We start from the raw sequence: 21,942 nt of genomic DNA on the forward strand, positions 1-21,942 counted from the left end.
AGTGGACACATGCAGCTGTTTGTCGCATCGACAAATAACAGTGCTGTTGTAGGAACATATCCTACGACGCAGACGAATGCATGGACATTCGCTCTCTTATTCTTACACTACCACTGCCCGAGTTTCCCTCACCCTTTACCATCGAGCGTTAACCTTATAACAGAACGAAGAATCAATGGCATCGCGTGCATTCGCAAGCGAAATATCTTTCGGTAATACGGCAAAGCCACCTTCCTATGAGCTGCCAGTAGGAACAACGATTTTTGTTTGAGGTAAGACACGGTTTGTTGCACGAGCAACTTCCAGGAAGCAGATTATCTTGGAGGCAGGACTTCCATACTTTCCGAAATGCACCGTTTTTGTTCCGAATAAGGGGAGGCCCTGGATACTTGCCTTCTTAGCGATACCATTTCACTAACGAATGATCTTGGGCCTGTTGGTATAGCATTCTATCATCGCTGCCCCTACAGGAATCTCACTTTGCTAGGGTTCTACACCGACGCACCACGCTCCTTACGTGGCCAGCGTACTAATGAGATCGAGGAACGCCTGCCCTACACCAACCAGGTCCAGCGCGCTTTAACCGTTCACCGCCGCCCTACCCATACTGATTGCCAAGCCGTCGAAGCAGCGCAGACTTCACGCATGCGGGATTTCCTAGCCCAAGCAGTGGCAAATAAAAGCAGCAACTTCTGAAGGTGACGTTTCACGGGGCGGGGTTACGACGAATGGGATTCACGACACGCCTTCAGCACAACTCGATCTCACTTTGACGTCACTCCAAAACACGAATACCGAAACACGACGCGACGCTTACTCGACCTGACAGAGCCTGCCGCTGAGAAGACAAAGACCGCGAAGACGTATAGTACCCGACCTTCAACACGCACAAGCCGAGATACGAGGCTCTGATGAACACGGAACTGCAGGACGGCGGCGTCAGACCTCCAGTCGTCCATCGACGGCTTCCATGTACTAGCCCTCATAGACATGGGAGCCGACTACTGAGTAATAAGCGGATCATTTGAGTGTAACATAAAGAACGCCACAACCAGATGGGACGATCCGCACATACGCACAGCAGGAGGACATCTACTAACACCAAATAGAACGTGCACATCGCACATCACCATTAGCGGGTGCCACGTACCGCGCTACGTTCGTCATTTTGCCCAAGTGCACCCACACCGTAATTATCGGAACGAACTTCATGACTGACAATGGGCAATAACTGATCTTGGGAAAAAGTTGATAATTATTTCCCTTGATCACTCCTATGAGGCCACAACAGAAACTGACTGCGGCTGTGAGGATCGCTAATGATCATGACAGCCTGCAACCCGCGCAAGCTTGATGATCACCGCCTACTATGCAGATGCTGTTCCTGTCGTCGAAACTATTGTAGAGAGTGAACAAAGTTTGATTCTCGTGCCTCCGTCGCAAGACGCATTGCGCGTTTTAAGCGACGTCGATCCCACGTTTTAGACTCTAATTTCACTGAGGAGTACCAGCATTTAAACAAGGGTGATTCATTTGCTTTCTTTGAAGTAACGAAGGAAGGAAGTGACGTGACAGCCGTTGCCAACTTTGAACGCGCACCCCTAGATGCTTTCAGGCCTCCGCATCCCTTTGACGTGAGCCCGGCGCTACCGCAAGAGAAACAGAAGAATATATTGGCTTCGCTGCGTCGCTACAGTGACTGTTTTTTTGTCAAACTCAAAATGATTTCAGACACCTCTTACAAAGAACCAAATATTAACCTAAGATGGAGCCCGACTTACCCGACAGTCATCGTAACGGGTGTCTTCACATGAACGGGAAGCCATCCGGACGCAATTCGAAAACATGTACGACGACATTATACAGCCATCGAAAAGCTTCTGGGTGGCAGCAGTCGCACTCGTGAAGAAACAAGGCGGCAAATTATAGTTTTGCTTTGACTACCACCGAAGAAACGAAATAAGAAATAAGGACGTGTGCCTCTTGCCACAAACCGACGCCGCCCTCAACCACCTCTGCCAACCGAAATAACTCTCATCGATAGACCTAAAGACAGGCTACGGGCAAATAGATGTGGGCAAGTGAAACGGAGAGAATACAGGCATTCATAACACCCGGGCGGCCAATGCAAGTTCAAGGTGACGCTGTTTCGGCTGTGGACAGCAACAGCAACATTTCAAAGAATCATGAACACATCGTCAATGTCACGAGAGTCCTGCCTGAGCCTGTGAAAACTTAAGCCATAGCGAACTTACAGAGACAAAAGACAAGAAGGGTGCGTGAAGATGTCGGGGTCGGTGTGCGTACTACCGGCACTTCGTCGAAAACTTCGCACGCATCGCAGAGCCACTCACGCGCTTGACGAAAAATGGTACCCCTTCAGCTGGAAAAACGGCCAGGAGGAAGAATTCTGCGAGCTGCAACAACGATAGCAAAACCCGCCACTGCTCGCTCATTTTGACTAAAAGGAAGAAAGTGAAATGCACACAGGTGCCAGTGATGTACATTTGGGAGCCGTCCTCGTCCAAAAGCAAAGCGGTTGCGCCCCCTTGTGCCCTGTATATGTGGCCTTTCTGTAGTCTCACTTCTCGCACTGTTTTATAAATTTGTTATGAACCAGCCGGTATGCCTTCAATCCGTCTTCTAATCGCCAATACAAGCCGTGATCTGTCGAAGGATGAGAACTACTCACCCTCTAGAAAGAGTGTCTCGCTCTTATTTGAACCTTGTAGGAATTTCGCCTATACGCCTAAAGTAGATTATTCATGGCTGTAACTGAACTACATGCGCTGTCTTGCTCGCCAATGGGAAGGACACCTTCTGGCCATCTTGGTAGGTGGAGCTTACGTCTGCAAGGATTTGTTCTTACAATCGCCTGTATATCCGCAAGAAAACAGTGCGAGGCTGACAACCTGTCTCGCGCCCGCGCTGACCTACGACCACAATACTCCGATAACGATAGCGCGTCCTTCGGAGTAGTGACGGCTAACAACATAGCCCCACAGCAGCATTCCGTCATCAAGTTGCGCGTCATGATCGACTACCTCGAACGACGCCACTTTGCGTGCAAAGGTTCTTAAAACGCAGCATACCTGCATTCAGCCGCAATAACGTGGTCCTTGTGAAGAAAAATTTAAATCCCGGAACGAGAACAAAGTATCTTCTTGTCATCCCCGCAGTCCGTTTTATGAAATTTCGAAACGTTCCACAACGCCCCATCTTCCGGACTTTTCAACACAGCGTCCACTACTGGAAAAATCAAGGCAAAGTACTACTGGGCGCAAATTACAACCGATGCCTCCCACTACGTCCGGTGCTGCCGTGATTGCCAGCGACGCAAAACGTCGCCAACGGGACCCGCCAGACTTCTGCAGCCGGTTGCCGTCCCACCTAAACCTTTCAAACAGAATGGAATAAACCATCTCTACCCATTCACTACGTCACGGTCTGATAACAACTGGATTGTCGTAGCGACAAACTACATGTCGTTCTATGCAGAGACCACCGCATGCAAAGGGGGACTGCACACGAAGTCACGAATTTCTTCATAAATGAAGTTGTGCTGTTACATGGAGACCCTGAACTCCAAATCCTGGACTGCAGAACGGCCTTTAAGGCCGAGCATACGCAAGGCATCTTGCGCGACAGCAACACGGAGAACTGAAGAGCGATGACGCGCTCCCTCCAAACGAATATAGTAATTCAACGTCGGAGTAAGACGATCGAGCATACGCTGTCTATGTATGTCGACGTTGAACATAAGACTTCGGACGAAGTCCTCCCGTATGTCGTTTGCGAGCATCACCGCTATCAAGGAAACTACGCAGGTGACAGCGTTCGAGCTTGTCTATGGAAGACAGAAAACTACATTCGTGGACGCCATGCTTCCGCACGTACAACACGACGACTTGAACTCCGACGTCCACGGATACTTTCCGTGCGGGGAGGAGGCCCGCCAGCTCGCTCTGGTCCGCACAATACACCGGTAGGTTCTGAATGCATGGCGCTGGAACCTCCAACGCCGATACGCTGAGTACCACCCACTGGATCTTGGATGGGTGGGGACTCCGCTCCCATCTGCTGACACGGACTGAGTGAGAAGATTCCGCAATGGTATTTCGGACCCTACCGTATTCTAGACTGTGTTGGCACACCTACCTACGTTGTGATCCTCCATGGTTATTACGGAACATCACGACGACACACGCGGCCCGAAGACGTCCACAGGGTTCTCCTAAAACCTGACTACACAAGATTGCTTGTTTTCGCTTGTTTTCGCTTTTTGCTTGTTTTCGGACTGTTCTTTTATTTTAAAATGGCGTCGATGCACTCTTAGTGGGGGGTAATGCCGCGAACTATGTGTTGCATATGTTTCTATTCCATATTGCATGCATGGCATACGTTTATATATTGCATATGTTTTGTTTTTATAGACCGTCTGCGACGGGCTGTGTTCTTGATGTACCCAGCGCAGCACGTGTTACGCCGAACAGTTTATTTCATTTGATAGGGAGAATGTTTCGCCTTAACGTCACTATCCTATATTACTCCCCTTTACCTAATTGTACGGTTTGAGTAACACCCGCTCCAAAAGGGAAATGCCCGCAGAGCCGACGCCGCGCCATTGGATTCATCGACACTAGCCTGGGTACGTGACTTTGTTGACTGCTGCTTCACGTCCTGTGTATTTTTTGAGTTACTAAGCTACCACGAAAAGGATCCAAAAAACTTCTTTTTTCTTCATGCCAAGTGTGTCTTCTTTGGAAGTATGCTTAGAAAATAGCAAGTGTACGTTAGTTGCAAAAGCAGGAATCAGTGTAGTACAGCCTCAGAGGTGATCATATACCCCTTTCGAAGCGAAAAGTTTGAAGGAAAAATTTGTACTTTTACAATTTACAGCAGGAACTGTCGCATATACGATAGCTAACAGCAACGCCCAGTCAAGTATGGGTCAAAATAATAAACAAGCAATCAGAACTCGGAGACTGAATGCGACGATAAGTTTTTGTTTTACAAAATTAGAAAAATGGGAAGATTCCCCAAAGAAAGTGTTGAATGTTTTTCTGAAAAAAAATTCCAACTGCTGGTTTCTAAAGATGTCATATGACGGATAACTTAATTGGCGTGTTTATGGGGGAAAGAAAAGGCAAATGACTCAAAACATTTCTCCTTGAAGCTAAAGCTCATCAGACTGCTCTTTAGAGCACAGTATAAGCATACCAGTAGAACCGTTAGCGAAGATTATTTCTTTAAATAGCGTCAACCAAAGAAAAACTCGTTGAGATCGTTAACATGCAAAGGTTCGCATTCGAGGTGCGGTATAAAACACTTTATAGGAGCTACAAATGCCGTGCGCAAAACGATACCGGTAATAGCTTGACATGACCATACTGGCACCTTCGTGAAATTTACATCAATTTTATTGATGTAATATCATTGGTTCATCTGGTCACAGGAACAAGAAAGATCAGTGACGGGTTGTAGGCAGGCGCATTGGCACACTAAACCTTTCTCTCCTTGTTTTTGTTAATAAAGAAAGCTGTCAGCGGAATGGCCACTATGTCATCTCCATCATCGATTCCTCTGATGCCGCTATTGTAAATTTAATAGTTTTTTTCTTTCTTTGAAAGTAATTTGCAGAGACCCTAAAACTGTAGCAAACGTTTCGTCGTTAGTCGTTATGACTGACGACAGAGGTGCGGCAAAGGCGTTTTGATCGCAGCCATGAATAATTTCAGTTATTTTGGTTCGGCTTTGGTTCGGTTTAATAGATCTTCACTCGAGAAGACTTCAAGCTCAAACCACTTAGCCCACAAGCTTCGCGTGCGATATCCCGCAAGTAACTACACAGGAAGTACAAAGGCGCTTAAGGGCATGAGAAGATGCAATACTCTATGTGACGACGGCATAACCGTAGACGTCCTCAAGGAAGGTTGATATCTAATAACAGAAAACGTTGCTGAACTATCGTCAGAATACCTAATCGCCTTAAAAGTACCCGACTCTGGAAAAACGCCAACATAGTTTTAATTAAGAAGAAGGGAGATAACAATATTCTTATAAACTACAGACCCATTACCCTTCTGTCGGTTAGATACAAGCTGGTTACCAAGGTAATAGCCAACTACTTAAACCATAACCTAGACTTCCAAAATCCAAGGGAACGTGCTGGGGTTACAAAAATAATACTCTACAACGGATCACATTTATGTCTATTACGCTGCTTCACATGAGGTATATAGACTAGCAAAAAAACGATGTATTCTGCAAACACCACTGTAGTCACGGCCACGTTAATGGACCGAGCAATAGAAGAGTCCTACAAGACGTAGATTCGAAATGCAGGGTGGGGATATTCCTTCACATGCAATGCGAAGAATTTCTAATCGGAGGAGGGGTACAAAAAAAAGACACCTAGTCACAAGCAGTGTTCACAGTGTGTTTGTAGAGTGTGTTCTGGAAGCTTGACTGGAAAAACTGAGGTTAACGGATAAATAGGAAATGCTTGAGCAATTTGCGATTTGCAGCAAAAAAAGTCTCGCTCCAGTCATCAGCTGGCCAACTCCAAAAATAAATATTAAGCTACATTTCAGAGTTCCACCGTCGAGCTTAGGACAAATATAAATTATTCGAATTTTTCCTAAATAAACATGCTGAATGCTTCCTTTGCAGCAGAGATAACAAAACACTGCAACCAGTCGAAGAATAAAGCTACCTTCACCGTATGGCCAGGGCTGAAAAGAACCAAACGAAAACTTTCGGCGCTCATTAGGATATGTTGGGTTGCAGACAGCGAGCACTCGCATCTAATGAAAAATTGTCTACCTCTATTCCTTAGGAAAGGTATTCCATCAGTGTATAATGCCCGTTATGACATACCAATCGCAAAGTTGCCGCATTAACTAAAGAACTAGAAAGCCAACTTAGATCCGCCCGACATGCCACGGAGCGAACAATAATAGCAGTAACGCTTAGCGATATGAACCGAGCAAGCTCGATTACAGGAAGCTCGAGTAATAAATACTATAGGTCAACTTAAAAAAATCATTCACCTCTCCATCCGAAAATGACAATGGTGGAAGGCGAACTATGTGCTATTCTGAATGTACACTCTACTTTTCTAGAATACCCACAGCAACTTTCGAGTGTGCCTTCTGTTCGGAAAACGTTTCGTTGGTGGTGCACTTCGCGAATCCGTACCTGCTGCTTGGCGTTGAGTAAGCAATTTTTGAGTGGATGCTGGTTTGAGGTGTGACACCCTAGTATGTGATGTTAGGCTTAAAGTCCTAGACCTCAAAAGGGGAAATTCGGTTATCATCTTGCGGCTAATTACCTTACGGCAGGCAGAGTAACTCCATCCTCATCATGCGTTAGCCTCTGGATAGCAGCTGCCGACGTTCACCTAGAATAACGTTACGCGTATTTACGTCGCGCTTCGCATGCCTGCGTCACGTACTCTCTGCTGTACAGCAACTCAATGCGCAGTGGGCGTAACAGAGCTCTCGCCAATATTATCAGCGCAGCATTTTTTTTGCTCCACTTCCTTCGCAATAATCACCATCGTCAGAGAATGTTGGATTTCCTCCCCGGCACAGTCGGGATGCTGATGGCATCAGTGAAAACAATCAAGCTTCGTTTTTAAAAATGAACTTGGGCTGGCCATATAGTAGGGCGAATTGACTACAGGTGAACTATGTGGTCCAGAGTGGACACCGAAACACGGGACGAGAAGAAGGCGAGACCATTACTTGATAGAGAGACGAAATCAGTATGTTCGCAAGCACAGAATGAACTCGGGCAGCGATGAACACAAGCGGGTTATATCGATAGTAGAATCCTTCGTCCGGCAATGAACCGAAATAGTTTATTGATGATGGTGATGTTGAACATACTGAAGACTCATTTTGGCACTTCATTATCTTCCACAGTCATTCAGCCCCACATTTAAAAATGGATGACACTGCGCTTTCATAACACTGATGTACGCTTTACTTAGTTTCTGTCCTTTTAGTTGGCGATTTCAACTATCCGCCAGATTGTTTGGTCTAACGTACCTTCTAACAGAGCTTTGTAACAGCGAAACTGTTTAACCAAACGTAATTTTTAGTGTCCGCCGTTAAAAATACCAATAAAGACCCAGCGCGCGATCGTGTTCACGGGCCTTGCGGCGACCACCAGGCAGTTTCCAAAACGAAGAAAATCACTAATGCTCGTTTGTACGTGCCTCGCGACAACCGGCCAACGTCGCCTGCACATGTTTGTCAAGACAGGCATACCCACTCAGAGTGGTTGCGAGGATTGACCAAAAAATTATGGCCTTCGCCATAATTGTGGTAACACATACCCCGAACTGGAAAGACATGTATACGCATACACCCCTCCAAATCGATGTCCAATGACTAACGCTTCCTAAAAAAATGAAAGAGCCTCACACACAGCCACTATTATACAGCAAAGGTTATTGTGGCTGTAAAGAAGCAAATCGGCAGAATCGTGTAGCTAAAACTTCGTGATTGTCGGCAAGGTTGCGTACAGCTTTACAACATCGAAGTCCTACGCATTTGTGTGAGCTTCCGTGTTTTTTTCTAGTGAGTGCTAGAGCCTGCTTGGTTTCTTCGCAATCTTGAATGTCTGATACATTGTAACTACACAAACCTTAATTAAACAAATGCCGTCAAGTACACAAGACCTTGTAATAACTACCTTGAAAGAAAATGTTACTCCTACATCTTATTTATGCAGAATAAGGGATCATCTACTCATTCAGTTCACTTTATATTTCCTTGTACTTTCTGTATAAACCCGTCCTAAAAAATAGGAGATTCCGCAAAAGCTCATTTCAGAGAAAATATTAGTAAATGTGCTCTTTTCTGGAACTTTTCTAATTCAGTTTTCTCAAATTTTTCCTACTGATGAGTAGATTTTGTTCAGAGTGGAGGTTGCCTTGCTAATTAAAATATCTGCTACTGAGATGGCCTTTGTATCTAGCAACGAGGCACCACTTTCTAAAGAGCTTCTGAAAAGACTCATCATCTTCATAAGCCTACTCAGGTCCACTGTAGGACGAAGGCCTCTTCCCTTAACTTCTAACCGCTGAAGAAAAGATATTCATTAATCACATTGTGCAGTGATCTTCATATTTATCAAAAACAATCAGCTCCATAAGACATGCATACCGATTTTTATAGTCTGGGTAACCATTAAATGCACTAAAACTAGACGTTGAACGATGTAATAATATTGCGAAAGGCTTTGTAGGTGTCTCATCAGAGCCAAAAGTGACTTTAATTATCGCAGTCGTAAGAACAAAGGGCCAGAAAACAGCCGCCGTTGCAAAAAGACAAAAACTACAGAAAATATTGGGTTGGTACTTGATTTTTTACCCACGTCGCCGTTGCAGGAGCTCCGTGCGCTAATAACCTGCCCCAACGCGAACCACGCCTCGATGAAACTAAAATTAGCCTGGTGACTGCACCGTGAAAGCTAAAGGTTAGCGGAACAACGCGTGTGTAGAAAAGGCGAAACGAAAAAAGTGTTCTTAGTGTGTCACAGCATCCGCGTGCAATGTCGATAGCCTATCAGTAGCGGCAATTGGCGTGAATGAAGGAGGAAATGAGAGCGGGGAGGTGTAAACGCGATGCAAAAGTAGCCTAATATTCACTGGCTTTCAAATTGATATTAAGCAAACAGACTTCAGTGCCAAACGTTTTTTTTTTTTCGGAGTGTGAGTATGGGGCGACGAAGGACAGTAGGGGAGATGGGGTTACGGTAGCAATTTAAACCACGTTGCCTGTTCTGCATGATATGAAATAGAAGAACTCGGTTGTGGTGTTCTTTGCAATTTTTGCTCTTTTTTTAGGGCTCAAAAATGTCCGTTCGTTACGCGTATCATCGTGGCTAAATAAGTAGACTTTCCTTTCACATTGGTGTCCGTTGTTTATTGCATTTATGTAGTACTGCGTTTGCGTCCGCCTCCAGTCGCGGTACTTTCGTGGCTTGGGGCTAAACGGCACAGCAGGCACCCGCGTGGGGCTGTGTTTGATTGCCACAAGCGAGCCAACCACTGAAAAAAAAACTGGTACACGATACACTTTCACCTCTAAGACCGCAATGCCATAGCGGTATTCTGTCAGGCGGCACTGTATTGGAACTGGACCAAGTTAACGCAACGAATGTACCACACACGAATAAGGATAGAAGGAGCCCTCCAGCATATTGGTACCAAGATATTTACCGTCCTAGGCTGCACAACCGGATGCGGAGGTCGACTACGGTAATGCGAGATAGTAATTTCACAATTGAGCAAAACGATCTCCTTGATACTTCAGTACGGTCAATCTAGTTCATCTTGAAGGTGGAAGCGCTCGCACAACGGGGACAAAAGGTGCAAAACAGAGACGACACGGCGCTACCTTTTCGACCTTTTGTCCCTGTTGTGCGAGCGCTTCCACATTCAAGATTAATACCTACCAACTAGCCCAATTTCCCGTTCTACTACGGTCAATGTTGGCCTCGGAACAGTACTGCTGTGCAGTATCCGCAAATTATAAAAAAAGTTAGTAGACAGTTCTACAGCGGTTCCAAAACTGCACAAAGTGTTAGCGTACGCTGTTGCCTTGTGGCATTCGCAATGCGCAATGCGCAGTACCCAAAGTGGTATTTGCGTTTAAAGGACTTAGACGACGCACGCTACTATATCAAAAAGCCTGCGTAAGCTATGGCCATTCCGGCCCTCGTGTATCCGTGGGTGTTCAATATGGCGGCCAGTAGAGCGGAGCACCTCAACGCATGCGCTGTTTTGTGCGCAGTAAGTTGCACTTCATAGGAAGATTTTCACCCTCCTTTGTTCTTATATTGGTTCCGTAGTGTGCAATTGTTCTCGCGGCGTTTTATCAAGATATCGTCTGTGGTTGCCTGAACGAAGCTCCTGCATGCAAGCCTAGGAAACTATGAATGTCGTCTGGTGATGCGTTCGCGACGCGGAGGAATGCGGCGCTGTGCTACCGCCGGTGGACGTTTATTGCTATGTCCAGAGTTAGTTATCAGCAGCGAGGACTCAAGAAACTGTGTCTCGCCAAAGCCTTCTGCTTTGCGCCATCTTGAAGTGGACTCACTGTTCGACACGTAAATCGCATAAAGTGGGGGCCGTTTTTTGTACGGGCATCAATCAAACGATCGCATGTGATTCCTGCGCTTGCAAACAGTTCTTTCGTTACGTCGCCCTGGTTCGCAACGAGTTTCTGGGTTGTTTTTTTGAGCCGAATCATACGTGTACTTCCCCCCGCACGGGGCACCTTGAGTATTCATGGTGACGGTGTTGGCGACACCACGGACCCCGAGCCCCCAACATAAACTGTAACCTACCGTGGTGATGTGTTTAAAGGTGAAGGGTAGAAGCCTCAAACGGTGGCCGTCGGAGCCCAGGTCAAGCTCCGGCGGATGGGCTCCCTGTCTGTTTACCACGCAGGGAGCTCCTGGACCTCTCTCGGTATCAGGGTAACCCGAGCGAAGAAAGTACCCCCGTCCCCTGCTTTTATACTATAGCTTATGGTATTATCTAAACCCTCCAAACCACATGATCGGGTCCTCAATAGGGCCCGCACCGAAGTAACTTCCAAACCTCTTCTGAACATTGACCTCCGCAGCAATGACATCTTTCCTCGCTTCCTCATTATGCAATCTCGTGACAAAGAAACCCCTGTAAGTGGAAAATCAGTCTTCCTCGTTGCAAAGTTTCTTGAAAGTGTTGCTGAAAAAAACTACAAGGCGAAAAAAACTTACTTCTGGTGATGTGCTCATTGAAGTCAGCCACAAAGAGCAGGCCAATAAGCTCCTTCAACAAACTAACATCGATGGTCTAGAAATTACGATCACACCTCACAGAACCTTAAACTCTTCTCAAGGCGTCATCTCCGAACTCGATCTACTCAACGAAACCGAAGCCGACATCCTTGAAGGACTGCGTGACCAAGGGGTCACAGCAGTCCGGCGCATCACAATACGACGAGATAGCAAAGAGATTAAAACAAAGCACGTAATTTTGACCTTTGACAGAACCCCACTACCAGAATTCGTGACGGCAGGTTACTTGCGATGTCCCACGCGCCCGTATGTGCCAAACCCACGCCGCTGCTACAAATGCCAGCGGTATGGGCACGGTACAAACTCTTGCCGGGGGAGACCAAAATGTGCAAAGTGTGGTCAACCTGACCATCTCACAGACAACTGCGACGGAAGCAACTTCACCTGCCCTAACTGCCATGGACCTCACGCAGCATATTCACGATCATGTGAAACATTCAAACAAGAAAAACAAATCATCACATTGAAGCTCAATGAAAACATCAGCTTTCCGGAGGCCCGGAAGAGGTTTGCACTCTTCAGCTCCGGAAAGTACGCCGACGCTGCTCGCCGGGGGGCGGAGCGGCGCCTGGTTTCGGCGGCGACGCAATGCAGCTCAGCTGCATTGCGTCGCCGCCGCCCCCCACGAGGCTGCCGGTGGCAGCCGCCCCGGTCACCACGCCACTTGCTGGACCGGCAGTGGTTCAGGTGGCCACTCATGCTGATGGGAGCGTGGTCGCTCCTGTTCCTGCCTCACAGGTCTCGAGCACACCCGAGAGCCCTGTGGAAATGGACACGGAGGAAACCACACCCTCTCCAAATCTCGCCCCACCACCTGTCCCGTGCGTGGCGCCCACTACGCCCTCGGCAGTGGTGGTTGAAGGGAAAACCGCCCTAAAGGGTGCTACATCCAGGTCCAGGGAGCCCAGTCTGTCGGGCACACCCAGGACATCTGGAGATGAGATGGACGTCGGGCCGTATCTGCCTGCATCGCAGCGCAAAGAACGGCCTTCGACGTCCAAGCCAACAGACAGGCCCAAAAAGCCCCTCCCAAGAGTACAAGCCCTAAGAGATAACACATGAATACACACTCATGCACAACTCCAGTTGCTCTTAAATGGCTATAATGGGAAGACAAAATATCATCCAATGGAACTGTAGAGGCCTTCTTAAAAATCTTGATGATGTATACGAGTTACTGCATGCTAACCAAACAAGTGTCATGTGCATACAAGAAACACATTTAAACAGAAAACATGCCAACTTCCTCAACAATTATCTGGTTTTCAGAAAGGACAGAGTTGGGTGCCCAACCTCTTCTGGTGGTGTGGCTATAATCGCACAAAAATCCTTACCATGTCATCCGGTCATTCTGAGCACTAACCTCGAGGCTGTTGCCATCCGAACGATAATCTTTCACAGGCTAGTAACAATATGCTCCATATACATCCCTCCTGATCATCGGCTAACAAGCTCTGATTTCGAAACTCTGATAGATCAGTTACCTGAACCTTATCTACTATTAGGTGACCTGAATGCACACAACTCACTCTGGGGCTCTTCTCTAACAGATGCGCGGGGGCGCCTCATTGAAAGGTTCTTAACATCATCAGGAGCATGCCTATTTAACAAGAAACAGCCTACATACCATAACATAGCACACAACACTTATTCACACCTAGACTTAACTATCGGCTCAGCAGTTCTCTTCCCTTCTCTAGAATGGGAGGTGGACACCAACCCGTATGGTAGTGACCACTTCCCTACCTCCCTGTCATATATAGGCCGGAACAGTTTCGCTTCCCACAAGAAGTTCAATGAAGTGAGAGCTAATTGGAACACATTCACAGAAACATCTAAACTACACCACACATCCATAACACACCTACACATAGAGGAAGCAACCCAACTGGTCACAGCGCACATTCTTGACGCCGCTGAAAAGTCCATTCCCCAGGTCTCCAGTGCCCCACGCAACCAAAGGAGGCCCTGGCGGAACCAGGACTGTAGGCAGGCACGAGAGGCCCAGAACAAGGCGTGGGGTATCCTTCGTCGATACCCTACTTCAGATAACCTGATATCTTTCAAACGAGCGAAGGCCCGGGGGAAGCACGTGCGCCGTGAGGCTAAGAGGGAGAGTTGGCGTGCCTTCCTCACATCCATAAACTCGTACACTGACACCCACAAAGTCTGGACAAGAATACGGAAACTTAAAGCGCAACAGACACACAGCCTGCCCCTGGTTAGCTCAACAGGAGACACGCTCGAAGACCAGGCTAACACACTCGCACAACATTTCCAACACGTGTCCAGTTCCGCACATTACACAAACACTTTCCTGAAACATAAAACGGCCGCTGAAAAGAAGCCATTATGTGATTACAACAGATCAGCCACTTCATATAACTCCGAGTTCTCGCTTCATGAACTAAAGGCTGCTCTGATCGGCTGTAAGCCTTCAGCTCCGGGCCCAGACAACATAACATATACAATGATACAACACCTGCACACAGACACTCTTGTTACACTCCTTCACCTATACAACAAAATATGGCTCTCGGGGCACATCCCGAGGTCTTGGAGGGAGGCTATAGTTATTGCTTTTCTGAAGGAGGGGAAGGACCCATCCTCCCCTGCCAGTTATCGCCCTATCGGCCTGACAAGCTGCCTGTGTAAGCTTCTCGAGAAGATGATTAACAGAAGGCTTGTGTACTTTTTGGAGTACAACGGACTTCTCGAGAGCTGCCAGGCAGGCTTCAGGGCAGGTCGATCTACAAATGATCAACTCGTTGCCTTAGAATCCTACATCAAAGATGCATTTATTCATAAAAGTATTGTATGACAGTATTTTTCGATATTGAAAAAGCGTATGATACTGCATGGCGCTATGGAATTCTCAGCGACCTTAAGTCTTTTGGTGTGTCAGGCAACATGTTAAATACGCTTGCAAGTTACATGTCAGAAAGAACTTTTCCTGTGAGAGTGGACAATACATATTCTCGAGCTCACGTTCAGTAAAACGGTGTGCCTCAAGGGGGTGTTTTCAGCTGCACGCTGTTTATTATAAAAATGAACTCTCTTGGGAAAGGCTTGCCACCAACCATTTCTTACTCTCTCTATGTAGATGATGTTCAAATATTCTTCAAATCCTGTAATCTGTCGGTTTGCGAGAGGCAAGTCCAGCTTGGGGTCAACAAAGTCGCTGACTGGGCAGACACGAATGGATTTAAGCTGAATCCAGAAAAGTGTACTTCTCTTCTATTTTCAAGGAGGCGAGGGATTCATGCTGATCCTGATATTAAGCTTAAAGGTGTCTCAATCCCTCTCAAAAAGAAACACAAATTTCTAGGCGTGGTACTTGATGAAAAACTGACATTCATTCCGCATATAAAACAGCTGAAACAGAAATGCCTGAAAACCATGAATATCCTGAAGGTCCTCTCGCATTGCTCCTGCGGAGCGGACAAACAAGTGCTCCTCCGCGTTTTTACCAGCCTTATTGGCTCACGGTTGGACTACGGGAGTGTCGTCTATGGGTCCGCCTGTAAAACTGCTCTGAAAATGTTGGACCCAGTCCAGCACTTGGGTGTCCGTCTTGCATCTGGAGCGTTCCGGACGAGTCCCATTGAAAGCCTGTATTCAGAGTGTGATAGGTGGAGCCTTGAACACCAGCGTTCTTACACTTCCTTGCTGTATGCTATTAAGGCGACTTCTGTAAAAAATCACCCATGTAGCTTTATCATAAACAACATTTCATCCGGTCCGTTGTTTGCAGCACGGCCGTCGATACCCGTTCCTTTCTCTATACGAGTGAGAGCCCTCGCTGAGGAACTAGGGATTTCATTTGAGGAGAGAATAAAGTCTTCCATTGCTGACCTCGTTTCGCCTTGGGAGAGGTCAGCAATTTCGTGTGATATTTCTTTCAAACACATCGACAAACGAAATGCGCCCAGAGAACTTATACTACAGCACTTCCTACAGTTACAACACAAATACCCGCACACCGCCTTCTACACCGATGCTTCAAAGTCTTCTTCGCCCGTCGCATGTGTTGCATATGGCCCCAACTTTACCAGTACGAAGACATTACACAGAAATAGCAGCATTTTTACGGCAGAAGCGCATGGTATCCTCTTAGCAGTACAACACATTACACAAACCAGAACAGAACACTCCATTATCTTTACAGACTCTCTAAGTGTGGTAACAGCCTTGCATTGCTTCAGACCTACGAAAAACATTGTGCTCCAGCATCTAATTAAAGCTCTAACATTTGCTGATCACGCAAAACTAAAAATAATTGTTTGCTGGGTTCCAGGTCACAGTGGCATTCGGGGGAACGAAATTGCTGACCAGGGTGCCGCTGTGGCTGCTCTCCGCAGTAGCATAGATGTACCGTGTGTTCCCTACCTCGACCTGAAGCCACTGGTACGGACAGCCTTGCGCAAATCTTGGCAGGAAACATGGGACACACAAACAGACAACAAACTCTACACTATAAAGCCACACCTAGGTAGATACATAACAGACAAACAAGACAGACACACGGAAGTAGCCTTAGCCAGTCTACGGATAGGCCACACTTATGTAACACATTCACACTTGCTCACTGGGTCTCAGAGACCCGTGTGCAGCAGGTGTGGAGAAGGCCTATCCGTAGTTCACATACTAATCACATGCAAGGCACTCCACACCACACGACGCAAACACTTTCCGGAAATCTACAGACAACAAATCCCACTCCACCCTTCGTACTTCTTAGGCGATGAACCAATGTTTACAGTCAAACGTGTTTTTAAGTATCTATCAGAAGTTCAATTTCTGAAACTGATATCATATCAGGCATAATCACAACCTGGCCCTCTACACCAGCCATCTCCATTGTCTTTGTTTTTACCTCTGTTGCTATTCAATTTTAGTATACACATTTAATCTGTTGTAGCTAACCATCTGTTTTTGGCGCTCTTTGCCCCAGCTGGCCTTGCGCCATTAAAATGCAACCATCATCATCATACGTGTACTTCCAACCCGGTTTTTATTTTGCTTTGCGTTTTGGGTGTGACTGCCCAAAAACAAGTAAGCTCAGTGCTTCCATGTTTCTGCTACAGAGTGTACTGGTATACGTAAATGCCCGTATTTTGATACGGATATGACTATAATGCTTTGAATTCAATGTAAAGGGGGGGGGGGTGTTTGGTTCCGGTTGTTTGGCCGTCGTAGAAATTCGCAGGCGCCCGTTCGGTAACACTACAGCCTCGCTTCGCATTTGGTTCAACAAATAGTGCAGTAAGCCTGAGCGCGTCGCAGCGCCAAACAGCTGTAAATGTCCTAAAACTGTCCTCGCCATGGCGACGTAGCCTGCCGCAAATATTTAACGTTTAGCATACGCAAATGCCACAAACCCTATTCTAAAACGGCCTGAGTTTAGAATGAGAAAACCACAACCTACCTCAGCCAGCCGTAGCCGATACGCTGTGATACGTACACAGTGCATTCCATGTGCAAGGCTGGCGTTACCTGTGCAGGGAAGAACACCACACCTCGCCTCGCGCAAGTTGCCCCAGTTGCTCCCCGCCTGCTAGTGCCTCATCTGTAGTGGCAGAGCCAAACACTTTGTAGGTTTCACTGCACGTCGCAAGTGGCGCTACTGGATTTCTTACAAAGAGTCTGCACAACTGAAAACGCCGGCTTGTCAGCGGAAATTATAACTTTGGGCTCCGGCACTGCGAGTGCTCGGTCGTCAACGAAGCGGTAGATTATAATTTTTTTTCGCGCATTTGCGGCCACGGATATTTAAAGCCACGTCAGTTGCCATCCCGAACAATTCTGCATTCGTCCAAGCCCAATTTTTCAGCGAAGCGGTATGTGCGTAATTCCAAGTTTCTGTGCCCGTGTGGCGCGAAAACTCGGTGAGTGGTTTCGCCTTCTGGTTCGCATAAGACTATACGCCTCTCTTCGGTAGTTGACGAATGGGATCGTGAAGTGCTGAGGTTACTGTACGGCGTATTGCGACGGAAAAAAAACTATAAAAACTGTTGAGGTTTCAATAGTTTAGGGTGTATTTCGTTTGGCCGCACAAATCTCTTATACATTTATTGCGGGTTTGAAGCTGAAGCCGACAATTTTTCCCTTCACAGCATTCATGCTTTTGAGTAGCTTTTTCTTCCTTTTGGGGATGGCCATTTCGGTTTCGCTACTTCGCTTTTCAATTTGCAATGAAATGCTACCGGCCTATTTATCCACAGCCGGGCAATAGATCTGTCACGAGTATAAGGTAGCGTGCTTTTGTATCTTGATTATCCCGTTTTAAATACAGTATTCTTAATGTGCTCCGCATTTTCTTTTCTTCTCTTTCCCCGTGTATTCCGTTTTTGAGCTCATACAGTCAACTGCAGCGCCTAACTCATAAACTTAAACCGCTCGGCCAATTTCACAGGGCTTCCGACATGCCACATGTGGAGGGCTGAGATTTTTCCCTGCAGATACTAGGCTACCAGCACTAGCATACGTGTAGGCATTTTATTACTTGTTCTTTTCTTTATTATGGCCGTTCAGGTGGCAGGTACTATTACACATTTTTTTCATTAGTGTTGCTCCGGAAATTAAGTGTAATCTTGAAGCATTTCGCAGCACGGGGCTGATTAATCAAAATAGATAAACTACGTAGCACAGTTCAATGTTCTGGACAATAGAACGGCTGACCAGCGAGTACAGGAAACTTGTGTAAGCGGTCAACGGTGACTGTGAACGTATAATCTGAACACTTATAGATATATAAATCTGAATCTGAACAAACTCCTGAAATATACTCGGACTGTTTGTAGAGGCGTTTAGCTTAGTGCGTGAGATTTCTTCGCTAGGGTTTATTCTAAGTTTGCGATTTAGGTCTTTACAGGGTTGACAATACCATTCACGGCCTTTTACAGAAAGCTGGGCGAACGTTCAGCGAATGGTTTTAAGTACTTTCAACGCAATATATAGGTAACAAACCTTTCGCGCTTTTTCAACTTTTTTAGGAACGAATGGTAAAGGGTATTACTTCCTCAGAGGCAGCGCTGTCTGCTTATCGAACGCTATTTGTTCTTGTGCCCCTTATTATACGCAAACACTTTATTGCATTGTGCTTTTTAACAGCTAATATGTGTATTTTGGCTTTCCCAGTTGTTTTTTTTTTGGTGAAGGTGCTTTGCTCGGCATCGCTGTTTACTTCCTAATAGCCAGAGCCGCCGCTTTTTGGCAAGCGTCTTACGCCTCGCCACTACCGATGTCTTTTATCACAAAGTGCGCAATTGGCCGTCCTTGTGATGATCTGGCGCCCTTTTCCGTAGCCGCACATTTACCTTGCTTTGGGATGGACGCGTATCGTTCACTGTAAGGAAGAAGAGCTGCAATTCGCCAAGCGTTGACGAGCATAGAGGCATGAATAGGCACAAAGACAACAGAAAAACCTACGCAGGACGCCAAGACACCACCGTATGTTGCTTCGCAAACGGATGAGAATGTTACAAGTGAAGAATAAAGCTTCCCAATAAAATTATTCTAGTACCCGCCGTGGTGGATCAGTGCTAAGGCGTTGCGCTGCTGAGCACGAGGTCGCGGGTTCGATTTCCGGCCGGGGCGGCCGCTTTTTTCATGGAGGCGAAAAGAACAAACGCCCGTGTGTTCGAGATTTCGGCGCACCTTAAAGATCTCCAGGTGGTCAAAAGTAATCCGGATCCCTCCACTACGGCGCGCCTCATCGCCTGCGTTGCGTCGGCGCGTTAAACCCTACACTCAATCAAAAATTATTCTAGAACCAACACAAGCAACTGGCGTGTCTTATTTCTAAATATTTACTTGTATATAAAACGAGCCTCTTCAGTTCCTTTTTTAGTATAATGGGTGTGAATCGTATTGTTTGAATTTATGAATAATTTACACTTTGCTTCCAACCATTTGACCCTTATCATTACTTGTGGTGACGCGTATGCACATAAAGTGTACTTTACACTGGGGTAATCAAAGAAACGGTGGAATACTGTGTACATACTTGCAGGAAGCTACTCGCATGGGTTCCGAACAGACGGTTATCGCTGTGTCAACAACTGACTATTATTGTTAAGTAATCAGCATGTTCTTAGATGCGACATGAGAATAAAGATTCGCCAAGAGAACACCATGCGCGAAGAGAGTAAAATACCGCTTGAGAAAACTCTATTTTACTTTCTAATACCGCGAAATACACGTCTGAACTAAAAAGAATCCTTAACAAAGTGTTAATAAAAACACATTTTTAAGTTACCTCACCACATTCTCTTAGCAATTAATCTTGAATAATTAGAGCACAGGCATCGGATGAATATGTTCCTGAGGGGGGAGGAAGGTGGCCAAACGTCATGAATTCTATTTGTTGCAGTTACATTATTCAGCGAAGCGGTCGTCTTCACACTAGAAAAAATCGGCTTATTATAAACACTGAAGTTTGGGTACGTCTTATCTGTGTGATCGTTAGGTGCGCCGAAAAAACAATGTTCACAAAATAAATTCGGAATCGGCTGTAGCAGGTACCATTTGTTTGTGAAAAGAAAAACGGCACGAGTGTCCTTTCAAGCGCGGGTTTCAGAGCTACGCACAGATCAGTCGAAAAAGTCCATCACTGTGCAATACCTGTCGCACTTTTCGCGTCGACATATGTTGACCGTAAGCATGAAGGTTACAAGAAGGCATGTTCCTGACTTCGAGCTCTCGCTTGTCAGGAAGCCATCTATTTATTTTTTGTTTCGACTGGCATTATAATAAACTTTTTCTCGAATTTACAACGCACGTCTAACGCCACCCTTGCTGTATTGAATTGAGTGTCGATGCTTCTAAGGACCTGCAAAAATACATATTCACAGTATTATAGGTTTCCTTGACAGAGTCCTCAATATTGGTAAAGAAAGCTGCCTTACGCTCTAGATTGGCTTTCCCGACAGTGTCAAGACACCTCCTGAATATCAAAATATGCATCTGCTTTGCTCATATTTCGACAAAAAACCACAGCTTTTATTACGTTTTATGGTACAGGACAGGAACTTGTGTACACAGGAAAATAACGTCGGGAAGTACAATATTTTTTGTACTCTTGCTTGCATCGCATACTTGGCTCCTGGGGCCGCCAATGAGCGACTACTCGCATTTCGCATGCGGGATCTTTGGCGTGGACATAGTCTGCAATGGTAAAAGGAAGCACTGGCAAAACTCTCGAAAAATTCCTACACGGTTTTACAATATATAAGTCTTAATCAAAAGTGGCGGAACGTCCTCAATACTTCTGGATGAATCTGGGCGTCAGAAGGGTGTTGAGTCCCAAAAGATAATATATATAGGAGGCATCATCAAAACAAAAAGACACGAAAAAGGCTGTAATATGTTTGAAATAAAAGCCATACAGGAAAACGGCGGTTTTAACGAAATGTTATGTCTCCACACAAAGACTTAAAACTGCAAGACGAAGGACGGAAAATCAAGAGGCTGTAGTTTGGAAACTTGCATATAGCGTTTGAATTGAACTTCTACGGAAACGTAAACAAGATATCTAGACCCTTAGCATACAGCGCACTTCAGAGACACTAATAAACGCTAAACTGGAAAGAAAAAGTGCAGAACAAAAGTTGATATTCTGAGCTACAAGTCTAACAACGTGCAATGTTACGGCATCATAGCCATTTTACACGTGTCGACCCACTTCATATAACCTTGTTCGAGTCATCAGCTCTAGCAGCAGTGAAGTATAGGTTTAACTCAATTTACATAAATTGAGTAGTCACCCATCAATACTACTTTGGACCGTATGCCTATATTCACTATTACTACGTTCTAGCAATAGATATCACATAGTTAGACAAAATATATAAATAGAACCCTTCTACGACGCTAGAGTCATACTTTATGCTCTACGTACTGGCCCATCAAATCTCTTTATATATCGTATCAGTGTTATACATCTAAAATCCTTTTAAAGCCGATCTATCTTTAAGGAGTTGGAGCTTTTATCATAGTAATTTTCTGCACACCCAATGATAAACCTAAATACCATATAGACTTTTATACAAGCAATTTAAACAGTGTTCGAACATGCGC

The sequence above is a fragment of the Haemaphysalis longicornis genome, unplaced genomic scaffold, assembly GCF_048455015.1.
Source record: "Haemaphysalis longicornis isolate Haplotype H1 unplaced genomic scaffold, Haemaphysalis longicornis Haplotype H1 scaffold_6, whole genome shotgun sequence".
NCBI classification, from domain to species: Eukaryota; Metazoa; Arthropoda; class Arachnida; order Ixodida; family Ixodidae; genus Haemaphysalis; species Haemaphysalis longicornis.